Source organism: Oncorhynchus nerka, linkage group LG18 (assembly GCF_034236695.1).
Source record: "Oncorhynchus nerka isolate Pitt River linkage group LG18, Oner_Uvic_2.0, whole genome shotgun sequence".
NCBI classification, from domain to species: Eukaryota; Metazoa; Chordata; class Actinopteri; order Salmoniformes; family Salmonidae; genus Oncorhynchus; species Oncorhynchus nerka.
Genome location: NC_088413.1, coordinates 45334656 through 45353498, shown reverse-complemented (window position 1 = coordinate 45353498; position 18843 = coordinate 45334656). Strand labels below are relative to the sequence as shown.

At 42.3% G+C, this 18843-nt stretch overlaps 1 pseudogene; it reads right to left on the bottom strand.

Annotated features, from left to right (window-relative positions):
- The window catches only part of LOC115146595 (gamma-aminobutyric acid receptor subunit rho-2-like), a 29771-nt pseudogene that overhangs the window by 1414 nt on the left and 9514 nt on the right, over nucleotides 1-18843 (bottom strand).

The following is an 18843-nucleotide window of genomic DNA, read 5'->3' as shown; positions in this document are numbered from 1 at the left end:
TCATATGCACAGTACTATGGTAGCATCTCATTACCTGTGACCTGGCCCTTTCTCTTATCTCGTCTCGCATCTTACGTTCCCTGCGGTCCTGCACGGTGGACAGGTAGTTGACGGCAGCGTACTCCAGCACAGATAGGAAGACAAACACAAAGCTGACCCACAGGTAGATATCCACAGCCTTGATGTAGGACACTCTGGGCATGGAGGCGTTCACGCCAGTAATGATGGTGGACATGGTGAGCACTGTGGTGATACCTGCAGTGGAAAAAAGAAGGAAATAGCAAAAGCTCAAGTCTGTTCAATTAAAAATATATACAGTTAGTGTCGGAAGTGTACATACAGTGGGGCAAAAAAGTATTTAGTCAGCTACCAATTGTGCATGTTCTCCCACTTAAGATGAGAGAGGACTGTAATTTTCATCATAAGTACACTTCAACTATGACAGACAAAATGAGAGAGAAAAATCCACATTGTAGGATTTTTAATGAATTTATTTGCAAATTATGGTGGAAAATAAGTATTTGGTCACCTACAAACAAGCAAGATTTCTGGCTCTCACAGACCTGTAACTTCTTCTTTAAGAGGCTCCTCTGTCCTCCACTCGTTACCTGTATTAATGGCACCTGTTTGAACTTGTTATCAGTATAAAAGACACCTGTCCACAACCTCAAACAGTCACACTCCAAACTCCACTATGGCCAAGACCAAAGAGCTGTCAAAGGACACCAGAAACAAAAGTGTAGACCTGCACCAGGCTGGGAAGACTGAATCTGCAATAGGTAAGCAGCTTGGTTTGAAGAAATCAACTATGGGAGCAATTATTAGGAAATGGAAGACATACAAGACCACTGATAATCTCCCTTGATCTGGGGCTCCACGCAAGATCTCACCCCGTGGGGTCAAAATGATCACGGTGAGCAAAAATCCCAGAACCACACAGGGGGACCTAGTGAATGACCTGCAGAGAGCTGGGACCAAAGTAACAAAGCCTACCATCAGTAACACACTACGCCGCCAGGGACTCAAATTCTGCAGTGCCAGACGTGTCCCCCTGCTTAAGCCAGTACATGTCCAGGCCCGTCTGAAGTTTGCTAGAGAGCATTTGGATGATCCAGAAGAAGATTGGGAGAATGTCATATGGTCAGATGAAACCTAAATATAACTTTTTGGTAATAAACCAACTCGTCGTGTTTGGAGGACAAAGAATGCTGAGTTGCATCCAAAGAACACCATACATACTGTGAAGCATGGGGGTGGAAACATCATGCTTTGGGGCTGTTTTTCTGCAAAGGGACCAGGACGACTGATCTGTGTAAAGGAAAGAATGAATGGGGCCATGTATCGTGAGATTTTGAGTGAAAACCTCCTTCCATCAGCAAGGGCATTGAAGATGAAACGTGGCTGGGTCTTTCAGCATGACAATGATCCCTAACACACCGCCCGGGCAACGAAGGAGTGGCTTCGTAAGAAGCATTTCAAGGTCCTGGAGTGGCCTAGCCAGTCTCCAGATCTCAACCCCATAGAAAATCTTTGGAGGGAGTTGAAAGTCCGTGTTGCCCAGCAACAGCACCAAAACATCACTGCTCTAGAGGAGATCTGCATGGAGGAATGGGCCAAAATACCAGAAACAGTGTGTGAAAACCTTGTGAAGACTTACAGAAAACATTTGACCTCTGTCATTGCCAACAAAGGGTATTGAGATAAACTTTTGTTATTGACCAAATACTTATTTTCCACCATAATTTGCAAATAAATTCATAAAAAATCCTAAAAATGTGATTTTCTGGATTTTTTTTTCTCATTTTGTCTGTCACAGTTGAAGTGTGATGAAAATGTGATGACAATTACAGGCCTCGCATCTTTTTAAGTGGGAGAACTTGGCACAATTGGTGGCTGACTAAATACTTTTTTGCCCCACTGTACACTTTAGGTTGGAGTCATAAACTCATTTTTCAACCACTCAACAAATTTCTTGTTAACGAACTATAGTTTTTGCAAGTCGGTTAGGACTTGTGCATGACACAAGTCATTTTTCCAACAATTGTTTACAGACAGATTATTTCACGGTATCACAATTCCAGTGGGTCAGGAGTTTACATACACTATGTTGCCTGTGCCTTTAAACAGCTTGGAAAATTCCAGAAAATGATGTCATGGCTTTAGAAGCTTCTGATAGGCTAATTGACATCATTTGAGTCAATTGGAGGTGTACCTGTGGATGTATTTCAAGGCCTACCTTCAAACTCAATGCCTATTTGCTTGACATCATGGGAAAATCGAAAGAAATTAGCCAAGACCTCAGAAAAACTAATTGTAGACCTTCACAAGTCTGTTTCATCCTTGGGAGCAATTTACAAATGCCTGAAGGTACCACGTTCATCTGTACAAACGATAGTACGCATGTATAAACACCATGGGACCACACAGCCTCCATACCGCTCAGGAAGGAGAAGCGGTCTGTCTCCTAGAGATGAACGTACTTTGGTGCGAAATGTGCAAATAAAACCGAGAACAGCAAAGGACCTTGAAGATGCTGGAGGAAACAGGTACAAAAGTATCAATATCCACAGTAAAATGAGCCCTATATCGACATAACAATGCTCCAAAACCTCCATAAAAAAGCCAGACTACTGTTTGCAACTGCACATTGGGACAAAAGATGGTATATTTTGGAGAAATGTCCTCTGGTCTGATGAAACAAAAATAGAACTGTTTGGCCATAATGACTATCGTTATGTTTGGAGGAAAAAGGGGAAGGCTTACAAGCCGAAAAACACCATCCCAACCATGAAGCATGGGAGTGGCAGCATCATGTTGTGGGGGTGCTTTGCTGCAGGAAGGTCCGGTGCACTTCACAAAATAGACGGCATCATGAGGTAGGAAAATGATGTGGATATATTGAAGCAACATTTCAAGACATCAGTTAAAGCTTGGTCGCAAATGGGTCTTCCAAATGGACAATGACCCCAAGCATACTTCCAAAGTTGTGGCAAAATGGCTCAAGGACAACAAAGTCAAGGTATTGGAGTGGTATCACAAAGCTCTGACCTCAATCCTATAGAAAAGGTGTGAACAGAACTGAAAAAGAGTGTGTGAGCAAGGAGGCCTTACAAACCTGACTCAGTTACACCAGCTCTGTCAGGAGGAATGTGACAAAATTCACCCAAATTATTTTGGGAAGCTTGTGGAAGGCTACCTGAAACGTTTGACCCAAGTGAAACAATTTAAAGGCAATGTTACCAAATACTAATTGAGTGTATGTAAACTTCTGACGCACTGGGAATATGATGAAATAAATAAGAGCTGAAATGAATAATTCTCTATTATTCTGACATTTCACAATCTTAAAATAAAGTGGTGATCCTAACTGACCTAAAACAGGGAATTTTTACTAGGATTAAATGTCAGGGATTGTGAAAAACTGAGTTTAAATGTATTTGGCTAAAGTGCATGTAAACTTCTGACTTCAACTATATATGGAATGGGGGCTACCAGAATAGAGTTCAGACATTTCTAGAAGTATCTGAGTATTTTTGAATATGTATTCTTTCTTGTAATCGTACAACACCAATATATCTTCATTAGGTCTGACAAAGAGGGCTTTAATTGTTCAAGGCTCGACGCTGAAAACCATTGTGATACTTACACAATACCACCAAATGGCAGAAATTTGACAATGAGGGGAATAAGCAGCGCTAAGAGACGACAAACTGTAAGACTTCTGAGCTATTGGTAGCACCACCATAATTTTACCCAGCGAGACGCGGGCTGGGACGGCCCTGCGGTCGATCCAGAAGGACACCCAGGACAGCATGACCATGAGGGTGGCAGGGAAGTAGGTCTGAAGCAGGAAGAAGAAGATGTGTCTCCGCAGGGTAAAGTTGATGTAAAGACGATTGTACCAGCCTGTACAGGAGGACACAAAACCAAAGGAAAGTATGGGTCAATAATATCATCATGGGAATGTCAATGCTTATGATTCCCTCCATGTGGTTATTGTGATGATGACTTAAATGACTGTGTATTGGAGTTTTTAACTCAAATCATGTAGTGTGGTTGATCCCTGTGCCAATACCTAATTGACCACTGATCGTGATCCCTAATCTTAGTCAATACCTTTAGCTCAACCAAAATGACCCTATTTGTCCGTAACATTGATCTGCCGTCTTAACTGTACTGTACTGCACTGTAATGTGGTTTAGTGTACCTGTGCTGCTGTAGAACGCCAGGTGAGAGGTGGTGTGGAACTTCTGGATGAGGAACTGAGAAAGGGAGATACGGTCGTCCGTACTCAAGGACTCATCCCCACTCTTCCAGTACAGCATCAGGTCCTCATCCGTATAGGCATCTGGGGAGCACAAACATTAGATATATTCTCCATAATATTGTTCTGTTTGTGTATTTACTTTAGTAAAAAATACTAAATGTTGTGCCCAGTGGGAAAAATCCTAACTAGAGATATCGTAGGCATTTGAATACATCTTTTGATGTCAAATGGAGATTTCTGTGTGTGTGTGTGTGTGTGTATCTAAGTTAGGATTCATCCCCTTATTAAAAATGTGAGAAGTTCTGACAGTATCAGCCTTAATAGTAGTTGATGACAGTTACTCACAGCTCTCCAGCTCCAGTGAGCAGGTCTGGGTGTCCAGAGGAAAGCGGCTGAAGTCCATGTTACAGGCTGCAGTCACTGTCACCCTGTACAGTAAAGGACAACACAGATCCATGATGTGACATCCTCCCAGAGCGCTAAGAACCTTGGCGTGATCCTGGACAACACCCTGTCGTTCTCAACTAACATCAAGGCGGTGGCCCGTTCTTGTAGGTTCATGCTCTACAACATCCGCAGAGTACGACCCTGCCTCACACAGGAAGCAGCGCAGGTCCTAATCCAGGCACTTGTCATCTCCCGTCTGGATTACTGCAACTCGCTGTTGGCTGGGCTCCCTGCCTGTGCCATTAAACCCCTACAACTCATCCAGAACGCCGCAGCCCATCTGGTGTTCAACCTTCCCAAGTTCTCTCACGTCACCCCGCTCCTCCGCTCTCTCCACTGGCTTCCAGTTGAAGCTCGCATCCGCTACAAGACCATGGTGCTTGCCTACGGAGCTGTGAGGGGAACGGCACCTCAGTACCTCCAGGCTCTGATCAGGCCCTACACCCAAACAAGGGCACTGCGTTCATCCACCTCTGGCCTGCTCGCCTCCCTACCACTGAGGAAGTACAGTTCCCGCGCAGCCCAGTCAAAACTGTTCGCTGCTCTGGCCCCCCAATGGTGGAACAAACTCCCTCACGACGCCAGGACAGCGGAGTCAATCACCACCTTCCGGAGACACCTGAAACCCCACCTCTTTCAGGAATACCTAGGATAGGATAAAGTAATCCTTCTCACCCCCCCCTTAAAAGATTTAGATGCACTATTGTAAAGTGGCTGTTCCACTGGATGTCTTAAGGTGAACGCACCAATTTGTAAGTCGCTCTGGATAAGAGCGTCTGCTAAATGACTTAAATGTAAATGTAAGTAACCTAAGATTCCCCTATGAGCCTGTTTGCAACACATAAGATTCTTGTAGAGGGTCCGCACTCAAAAAAGTTATTGTATGCTAGCACAAGATTTTCAAAGTTGTATGGTACTTTCTCTTTTTGCCTTTTGTAATAAATAAATAGCATGACATGACTTTGAAAATCACATTTTTTGAGTGCGGACTCACTACATACACCATCACCTATTTACAACACCAAATGAAGTTGGTCCTTTCTGTTGTCCTTATTATTCCATACAACCAATTCAATACTGATTATAACTATGTAAACTCAGCAGAAAAAGAAACGTCCTCTCACTGTCAACTGTGTTTATTTTCAGCAAACTTAACATGTAAATATTTGTATGAACATAAGATTCAACAACTGAGACAAACTGAACAAGTTCCAAAGACGTGACTAACAGAAATGGAATAATGTGTCCCTGAACAAAGGGGGGGTCAAATTCAAAAGTAACAGTCAGTATCTGGTGTGGCCACCAGCTGCATTAAGTACTGCAGTGCATCTCCTCCTCATGAACTGCACCAGACTTGCCAGTTCTTGCTGTGAGATGTTACCCCACTCTTCCACCAAGGCACCTGCAAGTTCCTGGACATTTCTGGGGGGAATGGCCCTAGCCCTCACCCTCCGGTCCCAGACATGCTCAATGGGATTGAGATCCAGGCTCTTCGCTGGCCATGGCAGAACACTGACATTCCTGTCTTGCAGGAAATCATGCACAGAACAAGCAGTATGGCTCGTGGCATTGTCATGCTGGAGGGTCATGGAGGAAGGGTACCACATGAGGGAGGAGGATGTCTTCCCTGTAACGCACAGCGTTGAGATTGCCTGCAATGACAACAAGCTCAGTCCGATGATACTGTTACACACCGCCCCAGACCATGACGGACTCTCCACCACCAAATCGATCCCGCTCAAGAGTACAGGCCTCGCTGTAACGCTCACTCCGTCTACGATAAACGTGAATCCGACCATCACCCCTGGTGAGACAAAACCACGACCCGTCAGTGAAGAGCACTTTTTGCCAGTCCTGTCTGGTCCAGCGATGGTGAGTTTGTGCCCATAGGTGACGTTGTTCCTGTTGATGTCTGGTGAGGACCTGCCTTACATCAGGCCTACAAGCCCTCAGTCCAGCCTCTCTCAGCCTATTGTGGACAGTCTGAGCACTGATGGAGGGATTGTGCGTTCCTGGTGTAACTCCGGCAGTTGCTTTCCTGTACCGCAGGTGTGATGTTCAGATGTACCGATCCTGTGCAGGTGTTGTTACACGTGGTCTGCCACTGCGAGGACGACCAGCTGTCCGTCCTGTCTCCCTGTAGCACTGTCTTAGGCGTCTCACAGTACGGACATTGCAATTTATTGCCCTGGCCACATCTGCAGTCCTCATGCCTCCTTGCAGCATGCCTAAGGCACGTTCACGCGGATGAGCAGAGACCCTGGGCATCTTTCTTTTTGTGTTTTTCAGAGTCAGTAGAAAGGCCTCTTTAGTGTCCTAAGTTTTCATAACTGTGACCTTATTAATTGCCTACCGTCTGTAAAATGTTAGTGTCTTAACGACCGTTCAACAGGTGCATGTTCATTAATTGTTCATGGTTCATTGAACAAGCATGGGAAACAGTGTTTAACCCCTTTACAATGAAGATCTGTGAAGTTATTTGGATTTTTACAATGATCTTTGAAAGACAGGACGTTTCTTTTTTTGCTGAGTTTCGTAGATGGTCTGAAAAAACAGGGCCACTTTCATGAATAACAATAAACATGTTCTCAACCCATTAGAACACAATTTGTGCATCCAATGTCTGGTGAATGACTTTTGGAAGCATAATAGAACAATCTGGCATAACCAACAACTTAGTAGTACCTTCACATTTTGGCCTGGTTTTCAAAAACAGATTTTTTTAAATATCAGCCAGAAGCACATTTCAAATCTTAACAAACAGAAGCAAAATGCAAATTAATCTTCTTGTCTAGATGTCATCATACATCCTGCACAGAACCATGTTATTTTTAATATTAAAATGTAGGATACTATTAACATTATAAACTGATTATATTTCGTTCTTACATGTCAACAGTTAAATACATAATCCCAGTATTGAGAATTTTAGGAGTCGATCACTTTGTAGCAGGGGAGGCGAATCGTGGCAAGGGAAGGCCCCAGTGTGTGAAGGCTTTTGCTCCATCCCATTCCATAAGGTTGCGAAATTCCGGTAACTTTACAAAAATGCCCAGGTTTCCAGAAATTCCAGGATTCTGGATTTCCTGCTTATTTCCATCTCATTCCAGAAATCATGGGTATTTTGGAAAAGTGACCGGAATTTTTCAACCCTAGTCCCCAAAGCATCCCAGACCCACCTCAGGCTGTAGAGGACATGTCCGTCGGGAAAGACCCTGAGCATGATGTTGTCTGTGGTGGTGTCGTGGATGAAGGATCTCTTGGAGTGGACAAAGAACACATCTGGCACCCAGATCTTCTTCACCAGACGCCCGTCAAATGTCATGCTCTTATTGGTGGAGCTGGTAAAGGTCAGACGCTCATCCTTCCAATAGTGTCTCAGGTACAGAGTCATGGTGAAGTCCTATTGGAAAAGAGAAGGGGAAAGTTATGCATTGCCCAGTACCCAGGGTGAGTGAACCAATAGAATGGTCTAAAATGTAGAAACTTTATGATCCAAAATGAAAGTGCCCAGTGATTGTGCAAAGCTATACCCAATCGTAATCATCCCAATGAGTAAGTTACACAAATCTATGTGGAGCTTTGACTTTGAGAAAAGTGCTACAGTTTATACATGTAAATAGAAATCAACCCAGCTGTCAGTGCTTACAGCACTTTGGGTTGAAATCCTGTTGGGGGTGAAATTAAGTGTAGCCTGAAAGTCAATGGTCAAAGCAGTCTCTTTGATTTCTCTGCAACCTCTCATGCCTCTGGGGTTGAGCTCCACTACAAAAAGACTCAAATCTCCTCCTCAGCTTTTACCCCTTCCTACTCCTCATCTCCCTCCGTGTACTCCAACTCCTCACAAAACCCCTAAAGTAGAGATCATCCCTCTCTCACTCCCTATTTCACCCCTCTCCCTCATGTAATGACTAGCAACAGTTGGGAGTACCCATCATTATGATGACCATCTACAATGGTAAATAAAGACAATCCAAATGTTAGTCTGTTACATAGGGATTTACCAGGACAAAAAATACAAACAATACGTGTCCATTTGGATTCAGGAAGAAATGGCATAAGTGTTAATGATGTGGGTAATTTACTATAACTTTACTTCCACAATGCGCAGTTGGACATTTTTGTGTCATAACTTGGTAGTACAAAAATTGGTTAGCCTTAACCCACCATGTCTACTTCTGAGATGCTGTCCAAGCTTTCCACTTGTACGTCCACTCCAACAGGAATAGCCGGGCCTGGAAAACAAAACGAAAGAAACCACATAGAAAAACATATTTGTACAAAAAGATGAAGACTTTTGTATACTTGGGTGCAGAAATAAAGCGCTGGGGAGAAGCAATATTCGTTGTGCAGGCCTCTCATTCCTTTATCTCAGTATCTCACTCTTTATTATTTCTTAGTCCAGCACCGGTATTCTTAAATTTAAGATGTGCATATCACTCTCTTTTTCTTCCTACAAACATGTATGGCATGTCAGGTGGCACATAGATGGTGATACAGTGATTGAGCTGGATTCTCCCACAGGCAATTAGGAGAATGATCCGCGTTGAACTTCAAAGCCAAATCATTGCTTTGTCGTTGCATTACCTGACCCTACGTCAACAGTGAAGTGGCAACTCTGGGATGCTGGCCTAATAGGCAGAGTTGCAATGAAAAAAAGCCATCCGACTGGCCAATAAAAATAAAATATTAAGATGGGCAAAAGAACACAGACACTGGACAGAGGAACTCTGCCTAGAAGGCCAGCATCCCTGAGTCGCGTCTTCGGTGTTGACGTTGAGTCTGTTTTTTTGCGGGTACTATTTAATGAAGCTGCCAGTTGAGGACTTGTGAGGCATCTGTTTCTCAAACTAGACACTAATGTACTTGTCCCCTTGCTCAGTTGTGCACCGGGGCCTCCCACTCCTCTTTCCATTCTGGCTAAAGCTAGTTTGCTCTGTTATATAATAGCGTTCTTTTCTCACAACAAGTTTAGACTGACGAGTTTCAGAAGAAAGGTCTTTGTTTCTGGCCATTTTGAGCCTGTGATTGAACCCACAAATACTGATGCTCCAGATACTCAACAAGTCTAAGGCCAGTTGTAATTGCTTCTTTAATCAGAACAACAGTTTTCAGCTGTGCTAACATAATTGCAAAAGGGTTTTCTAATGATCAATTAGCCTTTTAAAATGATAAACATGGATTAGCTAACACACCGTGCCATTGGAACACAGGAGTGATGGTTGCTGATAATGGGCCTCTGTACGCCTATGTAGATATTCCATTAAAAATCTGCTGTTTCCAGCTACAATAGTCATTTACAACATTAACAGTGTCTACATTGTATTTCTGATCAATGTGATGTTATTTTAATGGATGAAAAATGAGCTTTTCTTTCAAAAACAAGAACATTTCTAAGATTTGTTTAACACTTTTTTGGTTACTAAATGATTTCATATGTTATTTCATAGTTTGATGTCTTCACTATTATTAAACAATGTAGAAAATAGTACAAATAAATATAAAAAAACCTTGAATGAGTAGTTGTGTCCAAACTTTTGACTGGTACTGTAAATGGGAGCGGAAACGTTGGGGTTTAGTACAAATTCCGCTGGCCAAATTACGCAACTGCATTCTGGTACTAAAAGTAAGGGCAAGTACCCGAAAAACCTTTGACTGTTCTCTGTCTTTCATGTAATGGCCTTGCAGTACCTCTGTTCCACCCACAGTGGCAAGCAGTGAGTAACACTTAAATCTGTGTAATTCAATAGAGGACGAAGGCCTATATTCAAATCATATGCGCCGAATATAACTGGTGTAGACTATCATAAAATGTTTGCTTACGAGCGCTTACCAACGATGCAGTGTTTAAAAATTAAATTGTAACACGAGGAATTAAATAAAATACACAATAATGGAGCTATATACCAGTACAAGATCAATGTCCAGATGTCTAATATTAAGGAAGTCTTGAGATATTGCTCGCCTCAGGTAGAGTACCTCATGATAAGCTGTAGATCACACTATCTACAAAGAGAGTTTTCATTTAGATTTTCCTTAGCCATCTATTTACCACCACAAACCGATGCTGGCACTAAGACCGCAACAAGCTGTATCCGTTTACTCCCACTCCCCCTCTCCGGTGCTCTACCGCCAGTTGTCTCATTTATGCTCACCTGCCACCATCGTTACACGCACCTGTGCCTCATGACACTCACCTGGACTCCATCACCTTCCTGATTACATCCCCTATATTACTCCCCTTGGTTATTTCCTCAGTTGTTGACTCTGATTCTGTTCCTGTGTTCTGTACGCTACTTGTGTTTCTTGCTTTGTTTCATTTATTATTAAATTCACTCCCTGTACTTGCTTCCCGACTCCCAGCATATACGATACAGAATAACAACTCACCAAGGGGAAACAACAGGGATTCATGATATTTTTACTGGTGACTTTGGGTCCAAGTGTCGCTGCCAAAGCAACAGGGATGCCTCAGCTGGCTCGTCAGGCTTCCTTGCCTCGGCTGGCTCGACAGGTTCTCAAGCACAACAGGTTCTCAAGCTTCCACCCCAAGACATAAACAATTATTAAAACGGCCACCTGGATCCCTAAACAGAACTTGTTACAGGGAATACTGAATAAAGAGGTTCCCCCTCCCAGGTTCCTGAGCCTGTTTAGGGACATTTGAATATGACTGAAGGAGTACAGTTTTAGTTTTTAGTTGACTTTTGAATGTTAGAAGTATATTTTTTTCACCTTTCCCTTCTCCAAATTGTTTTAGAAAAAGTTGACCCTTGCCTTTTGGCTGATCCATTTGCTGTTTCACAGTTGGGTGAAAAAATAGTTGGGTAATGTGGAATCGGTGAGAGTAACAAGAAGTGATCTAGTGATAATTGTTTGTGTTTCTGTTGGTCAGAGGTGGAATGCGCTTGGAGTAAAACGAATGGGGGGAAGAAAAGTTCATTGTTTCGTTCTCAAGAAAAGGGCACAAATGAAAGGAGTGATAACTGGGGTATCAGTAAATATAAAAGTTGACCAGCTGAGGGGAAAGATTTACGGTGTATGTGATGCTCGTCGTTTGATGCGACGCAGACAGGGTGGCGAGAGTGGGGAAACAGAATTGTCATTGTCTGTTCTTTTGAGTTTTGAAATTGAGTCTTTGCCCGACAAAGTGAAGTTAGGATTGGTCCCAAGATCCAGACCCAGTGAGTTGAGGCCATGACAAGGTCCCCCTTTCCTGAGGTCAAATGACTGAAAATCTGGTGTTTCTATGTCAAATGGTTTTGTTAAATTTCAGTCTTCTGTGATGTATATAAAGTGTAATATTTGTATGCAAACTCAAAATGTAATACATATACATCTCTGACATGGTACAGGTGTCTTCTTTTTTTTAAGCCCATAACCATGTGTGTGAGGTGTATACTTTTTATACTTTGTTTAAGACTACCAAGAAGCACTCTGTGCGACCCTGATTTAACCCACTGCAGTAAAAGGTTATTAAAGACCGAATTTATGTGGTCTTGAGTGGCCCAACACCAAGACCACTCGATCAAGTGTCCATGGGCCCTTTCTTCAATTGTAAGAAACTCAAGTAAACAGTACAGTAGAACCCAGTACATTACAGTACAGTATAGCACATTAAAGACACCTATGTTTCTGCCAAATATATGTAAATGTTTGGGCTCTTGGAGCATTGGAGCCCCACTGCTGGCTCCACTTTTTCCTGAAGTGTGCACTTGTCCAATACCCATATGGTAGTCCTCTGTAGCTCAGTTGGTATAGCACGGTGCATTCAACTTTAGAATGGCGATACCGCTGCCGTATATTAGATGTTTGGTAGTGACACTTAAAAATACGTGAAGATTTATCAACTTGCTAAGTCATTTTCTCAAAAATGCTTGCAAACAGACTACTCACCATGTGGCCATGCTGGAGAAATATCACCTGGTGATATTTGTATGGGTGAGGCTTAAGGCACATTCATTCTACAGTCTTTCAATGTGTGTGTTTCGATAGTGACATCAACGGAGGAGGGGACAGCATTTTAAAAAAATTTTTTTAAAGATTTGTTAAAAATCTAAGATGTTCTATTGAAATAATAGTGTTTTAAAAATTCATGAAATGTTTTATTTTCAAACACATCAATAGAAATAAGTGCATAAACAATGTACTATATTATGTACAATGTACTATATACAGTATGTACAATGTGTCAGGACCCGGTTACGAACCCGGGTCTCCGGAGTGAGAAACAGTCACTTAACCAACTGAGCCACGAATAGTCGGCAGAACCCAGAAGATGAGGCAGACACAGCAGTACTTGAGACGGTGTATTTAATGTAGTAAAAAGTGAAGTCCTTCAGGAACACATGTAACTCCACAACCTCAAAAGGAATTCCACAAGAACAAAGGTAATCCTCCAAGACAAAAAAGGTAAATCCACAAGGTGGTAGGTATAGCACAAAAAACCTCAAAAGATACTCAAAAATAAATAAACAAGAACAAAAAACAGAATTCCACAAGAGCGTCCACCGGGATCAACAAGAGTTAACAGAATACTAGGGCTGGGTGCTAACATACAAACACAGAGCAAAGGACTGAGGAAAACAAAGGGTTTAAATACAATCAGGGGAAACGAGGCACAGGTGCAAATAATAATGGGGATCAAGGGAAAACAAAAGGTCAAAAGGCACAATGGGGGCATCTAGTGACCAAAAACCGGAACAACCCTGGCCAAATCCTGACACAATGTTAATTTTATAATATGTTTGTTATTGCCTTGGATTGAAATAAAACAATGTAAATAAATGTCCTAAATTTGGAGACTTAACTGGGTTTTTTAAAATAGTTTTTTGGGGTGGGACTACTATTTGCACCACTTCTGTAGAATGCTCCATGTATGGAGACAGATTCACTCCAGCGAAGACATTATTAGGAGTCATAGCTGACATGTTATTTCAGAAGAGGTTGTGATTTGGATTGGCCTGCAAGCTGCTTTTTGATTGTCTGTGATTCAAAATCACTTAATGCGGAACGTCTTCACAGTTTTGCTTCTGAATCTGTCTTCGATTCTCAATCAAGAGTCTCTGAGCTGAGAATAAGATGAGGGCTGCATCCCAAATGGCGCCCCATTCCCTTCATAGTGCACTACTTTTGACCAGGACCCATAGACTAGAATATAGTATGCAGTGCCCTATATAGAGAATAGGGTGCCATTTACTGGATATCAAAGTGGCTCTCCGCTCCCTTTTAAGATGCATAGTTATTAGCTTGTCTGTGGAAACAATTATAGATTTTTTTAAAATTTGCTATTACATGATGCAATTTCCAATTTCTGTTTGCATCACTGGCTGCCAATAAAGGCTTTGGTTAATTGGGATAACTTGCTTAGACAATAACTAACCTAAGTGCTAGAAGTTTCACTCTAAGTTACATACATTAACATAATGTGGATAAACTGCATAAATTTAGCCAGAGGAAAGATCTGAATCTAAATCTAGAGCTGCATGCATTGTGGTTTCACGCCGCCATACTTTAGATACTACTGCATATCACACAGCAACACATCCTACAACCTGTTGGTCATTTGTTTACATTTATCTACTTATCTATCCTGGGGCATCTGTGATCGGATTAGATTAATGTCCATTGGGTAAACAATGCTGGTACATGTTCGAATAAACACCCCCAGGCCTATTAATATGCCTATTGTTTGTGTGTGCGTGTGCGTGTGCGCGCGTGTGTGTATGTATGTATCTGCATTCTGTCACTCTGACCTTGGTTCGATTTGCCCCAACTTTGTCCCAGTTCGGTCTGACATTTTGCCTAAAAGAGACCCAGGAGATCAATAGTTTCTGACTGTTTCTGCATAGTAGTCATCAATGCAATGTTCTCTTTTTACAATTTGCGATAAATCAACACATGGCGATTTACAGTCAATTTACATTGATATCTCAACTCATTGAACTAAGTGGTGAATGTAACAGTGCAACAGCCTAGATGTCATTATAAGGAGTATTATACTGTCTACAGTCAGAAGCTGTCTGGAGTCAATTTGTATTGAATAATTTAATAGTATGAACTAATGAATAATATTGATATATTATAAATAATATTCCAAATCCCCTTAAAAAAACTTGGCAGCATATTGCATATCAAAGGTTTTTAAAGACATCCCGGAGTGATGTCTTTATGCAAACTCCATGCACTTTTGTTAAACAACTTCATGTTGCTCTCTTCTAGTGCTTTGTGGAGCAAAATTGAGGTCAAGTCGACCTACAGACATGCAAAAATGCATTGCAAACTGTCTTCAGGCTACATCCCAAATGGTACCCTATTCCCAAGTAGTGCATTATGTTTGCATTGAGTAGCCTATATTATCTGGTTCAGGACATCTATGTATGTGAGCATAACCTCTGTTGCTAACATGGGTTTTCAAAAGAATTAGCAATCTGCAGATAATTACATTTTAATGCCAACTCTTGATACAAAAACCCACGTTCGAGACAGAATCTAATTTCCCTTAAGCCAGGTATTAGAAAACAATGTACCATGAAACTTTTCAAACCGTTAATCAGGCCAAAATACTCTGGGACCCTTGTTCCAAGAGTGAACAGGTAGAACATTTATTGAATGACTCTAATCTAGATTTTTTTTCTGTTTCTCTGAGACATGGCTGAAGAAATATTCTCCTATTTCTGACTTTAATGAGTGCAGAGGGGGTGGATTGCTTATGTACATGAAATCTAACTTTAAATGCAATCGTATCATATGGAAACATGCCAATGACCTTGAATGTATGGGGCTGAATGTCTTCCTCTCCCCTCATATATCTCTCACTATTATTGGATTATATCGACCACCAACATCTGATATCTCGTTTTATGACCATCTAAATGCCATGCTTAAAGAACACGATCAAAAGAAGGAGATCATCTTCATGGGTGATTTAAATATATTCAAATCCACCACCTTTAACAATTTTTTGGGTTGACTGTCAGCGAACTGACAGCTTTAAGCAATATGTTGATGAAAGCCTTGTCTTTAAGATCCTGCTAGATCTTGCCCCTCCACCTCTATCATGCTCAAGGAAAGCACCTCCAGGATAACAAGGGCAGTAACTAGAGGGGGTTGTTGTCCCTTTTCCACACAGTAAAATTGGTCAATCTGCCTTCTCTGTTAGAGCTACAATATACTGGAATGCAATGCCCATGGACTTGAGAAGCTGCACTGATTATTGTATTTTTTAATTTAAATTGAAAACATGGCTCAAATCTATCCAAACTTGTACACATGAGTTATCTGTGGTTCCTCATATGCAAGACAACATTTGATGATAATGTTATTGTTAGAATTGTTAGATTCTAATTATTAGAGTAAGAACTTGACGGACACTGTGAAAGCTTAAACCAAGTCTATTCTTCCCAAAGGATCAAACATATTCACACGAGCACTAGTATTTAACCCTTTCTCCTATGCTGAGTCTCCTCCGACACATCTGAACAGCCAATGCATCCCTGTTGCTAGACAGAACCTTTAGTGATATCGGTTCTTCCTCACTTCATATGACCTGACCTCTGCCCCAAAGTGCTCACTCCTCCCCAACTCATGGCTGTCATGGTGACTGGTACCAGACTGTGTCTCTTCTCCTCCCAGAGGATCCCTGATGGCTAACAATAACATATCCTGACATAACGTAAATGTTATACATTACCCTCTCTCCCTCAGTGACATGAATAAGTATATTTCCTACTTTCAGAACCCAACAGAATGATATATTATTGGATGTAATGTATTTGTATTTTGTATTGTTTTTGTGAGTATTTGTATAGTGGCTGTGTCTGCCTGGGGACTACAGGTGCAAATGAGCTTTGGCTAACCCCGGCACATTTACATGGATGTTGGATTATTGTAATATTGATGTTGATTAATGTGCATTATCCCCTATAAACAAATAAATAATGTAGGAAACAAGGTGCCACTTGGGATTCAGACAAAATCTACTGATCACCCCAAAACTGTTGTTCAGCAAGACGATGTCACTGCTAGTATAATGTATGTTACAGTAATGCTCTTAGTACTGTAAGTATTTAGTACTACTCAGTACTGTCTGTGTCCTTTAGTGCCCAACTGAGCCAGCCTGGCAACACATCTGGTCTGTCTGTTGAGACAGTGTTATGGATGGTAAACAGCTGTCAGAAGTCCCTAGTGCATTATGTGCTAATCCACACGGTCAGCAGGAGGATCCCCTGCCAGTTTAATCTGGTCATGATCGTTAGCAGCGCCGGCTAGGTATCACTGGCTAGGGTAAACTAAGGCTAGCAGCTAGCTACAGCAGCTAATACAAATCTAGATGTGATGGCTAGGCTAGGGTTAAAGCTACAGCAGATGGCTACAGGTTAAGCCAGCCGTCAGTGAGTATTGCTTAGCCTTGGCGACAAATTATTTTGTCGCTAATCAAAAACATCCCAGTGGGGGTGGCGATTACTCTAGCGTTCCTCCCAAAGGAGTGGACACACTATAAACATGGGACAGGACACAAATACGCACACAAAAATACACACACACACAGAACAGGGCACACATATGCAGGATAGCATACGACTTGGGTAGTTCAGCATTATGTTAGTGACCACTGCTGTTCGAGACATTTCCGAGTTGGCCGATGAATGTCATAGCAGAGCCATATTCCAGCCATAGAGGAGTAATGTATCTGTGTACACAGTAGCAGCAAATCAAATTGTATTAGTCACTTGCACCGAACACAACAGGTGTAGACTATACAGTGAAATGCTTACTTACAAGCCCCTAACCAACAATGCAGTTTAAAAAATATGAATAAGAATAAGAAATAAAAGGAACAGGTAATTAAAGAGTATCAGTAAAATAACAATAGCGAGACTATATAGGTAGCTGCTACTGTACAGGTACAGAGTCAATGTGCGGGGGAACAGTTTGGTCACGGTAAATTAGGTAATATGTACATGTAGGTAGAGTTATTAAAGTGACTATGCATAGATAATAACAGAGTAGCAGCTAAGTAAAAGTGCGGGGGGGGGGCAATGCAAATAGTCTGGGTAGCCATTTGATTAGATGTTCAGGAGTCTTATGGCTTGGGGGTAGAAGCTGTTTAGAAGCCTCTTAGACCTAAACTTGGCACTCCGGTACCGCTTGCCGTGCGGTAGCAGAGAGAACAGTGCGGCTGGAGTCTTTTAGGGCCTTCCTGATGATGTGGACACCAAGGAACTTGAAGCGCTCAACCTGCTCTACTACAGCCCCGTCGATGAGAATGGGGACGTGGTCGGTCCTCCTTTTCCTGTAGTCCACAATCATCTCCTTTGTCATGATCACTTTGAGGGAGAGGTTGTTGTCCTGGCACCACACGACCAGGTCTCTGACCTCCTCCCTATAGGGTGTCTCGTCGTTGTCGGTGATCAGGCCTACCACTGTAGTGTCATCGGCAAACTTAATGATGGTATTGGAGTCGTGCCTGGTCGTGCAGTCATGAATGAACAGGGAGTACAGGAGGGGACTGAGTACGCACCCCTAAGGGGCCTCTGTGTTGAGGATCAGCGTGGTGGATGTGTTGTTACCTACCCTTACCACCTGGGGACGGCCCGTCAAGAGGTCCAGAATCCAGTTGCAGAGGGAGGTGTTTAGTCCCTGGGTCCTTAGCTTAGTGATGAGCTTTGAGGGCACTATGGTGTTGAATGCTGAGCTGTAGTCAATTAACAGCATTCTCACATAGGTGTTCCTTTTGTCCAGGTGGGAAAGGGCAGTGTGGAGTGCAATAGAGATTGCATCATCTGTGGATCTATTAGGGCGGTATGCAAAATTGGAGTGGGTCTAGGGTTTCTGGGATAATGGTGTTGATGTGAGCCATGACCAACCTTTCAAAGCACTTCATGGCTACAGACGTGAGTGCTACGGGTCGGTAGTCATTTAGGGAGGTCACCTTAGTGTTCTTGGGCACAGGGACTATGGTGGTCTGCTTAAAACATGTTGGTATTACAGACTCAGACATTACAGACATGTGAGAGGTTGAAAAAGTCAGTGAAGACACTTCCCAGTTAGTTAGCGCATGCTCGTAAAACACGTCCTGGTAATCTGTCTTGGGAATGTTGACCTGTTTAAAGGTCTTACTCACATCA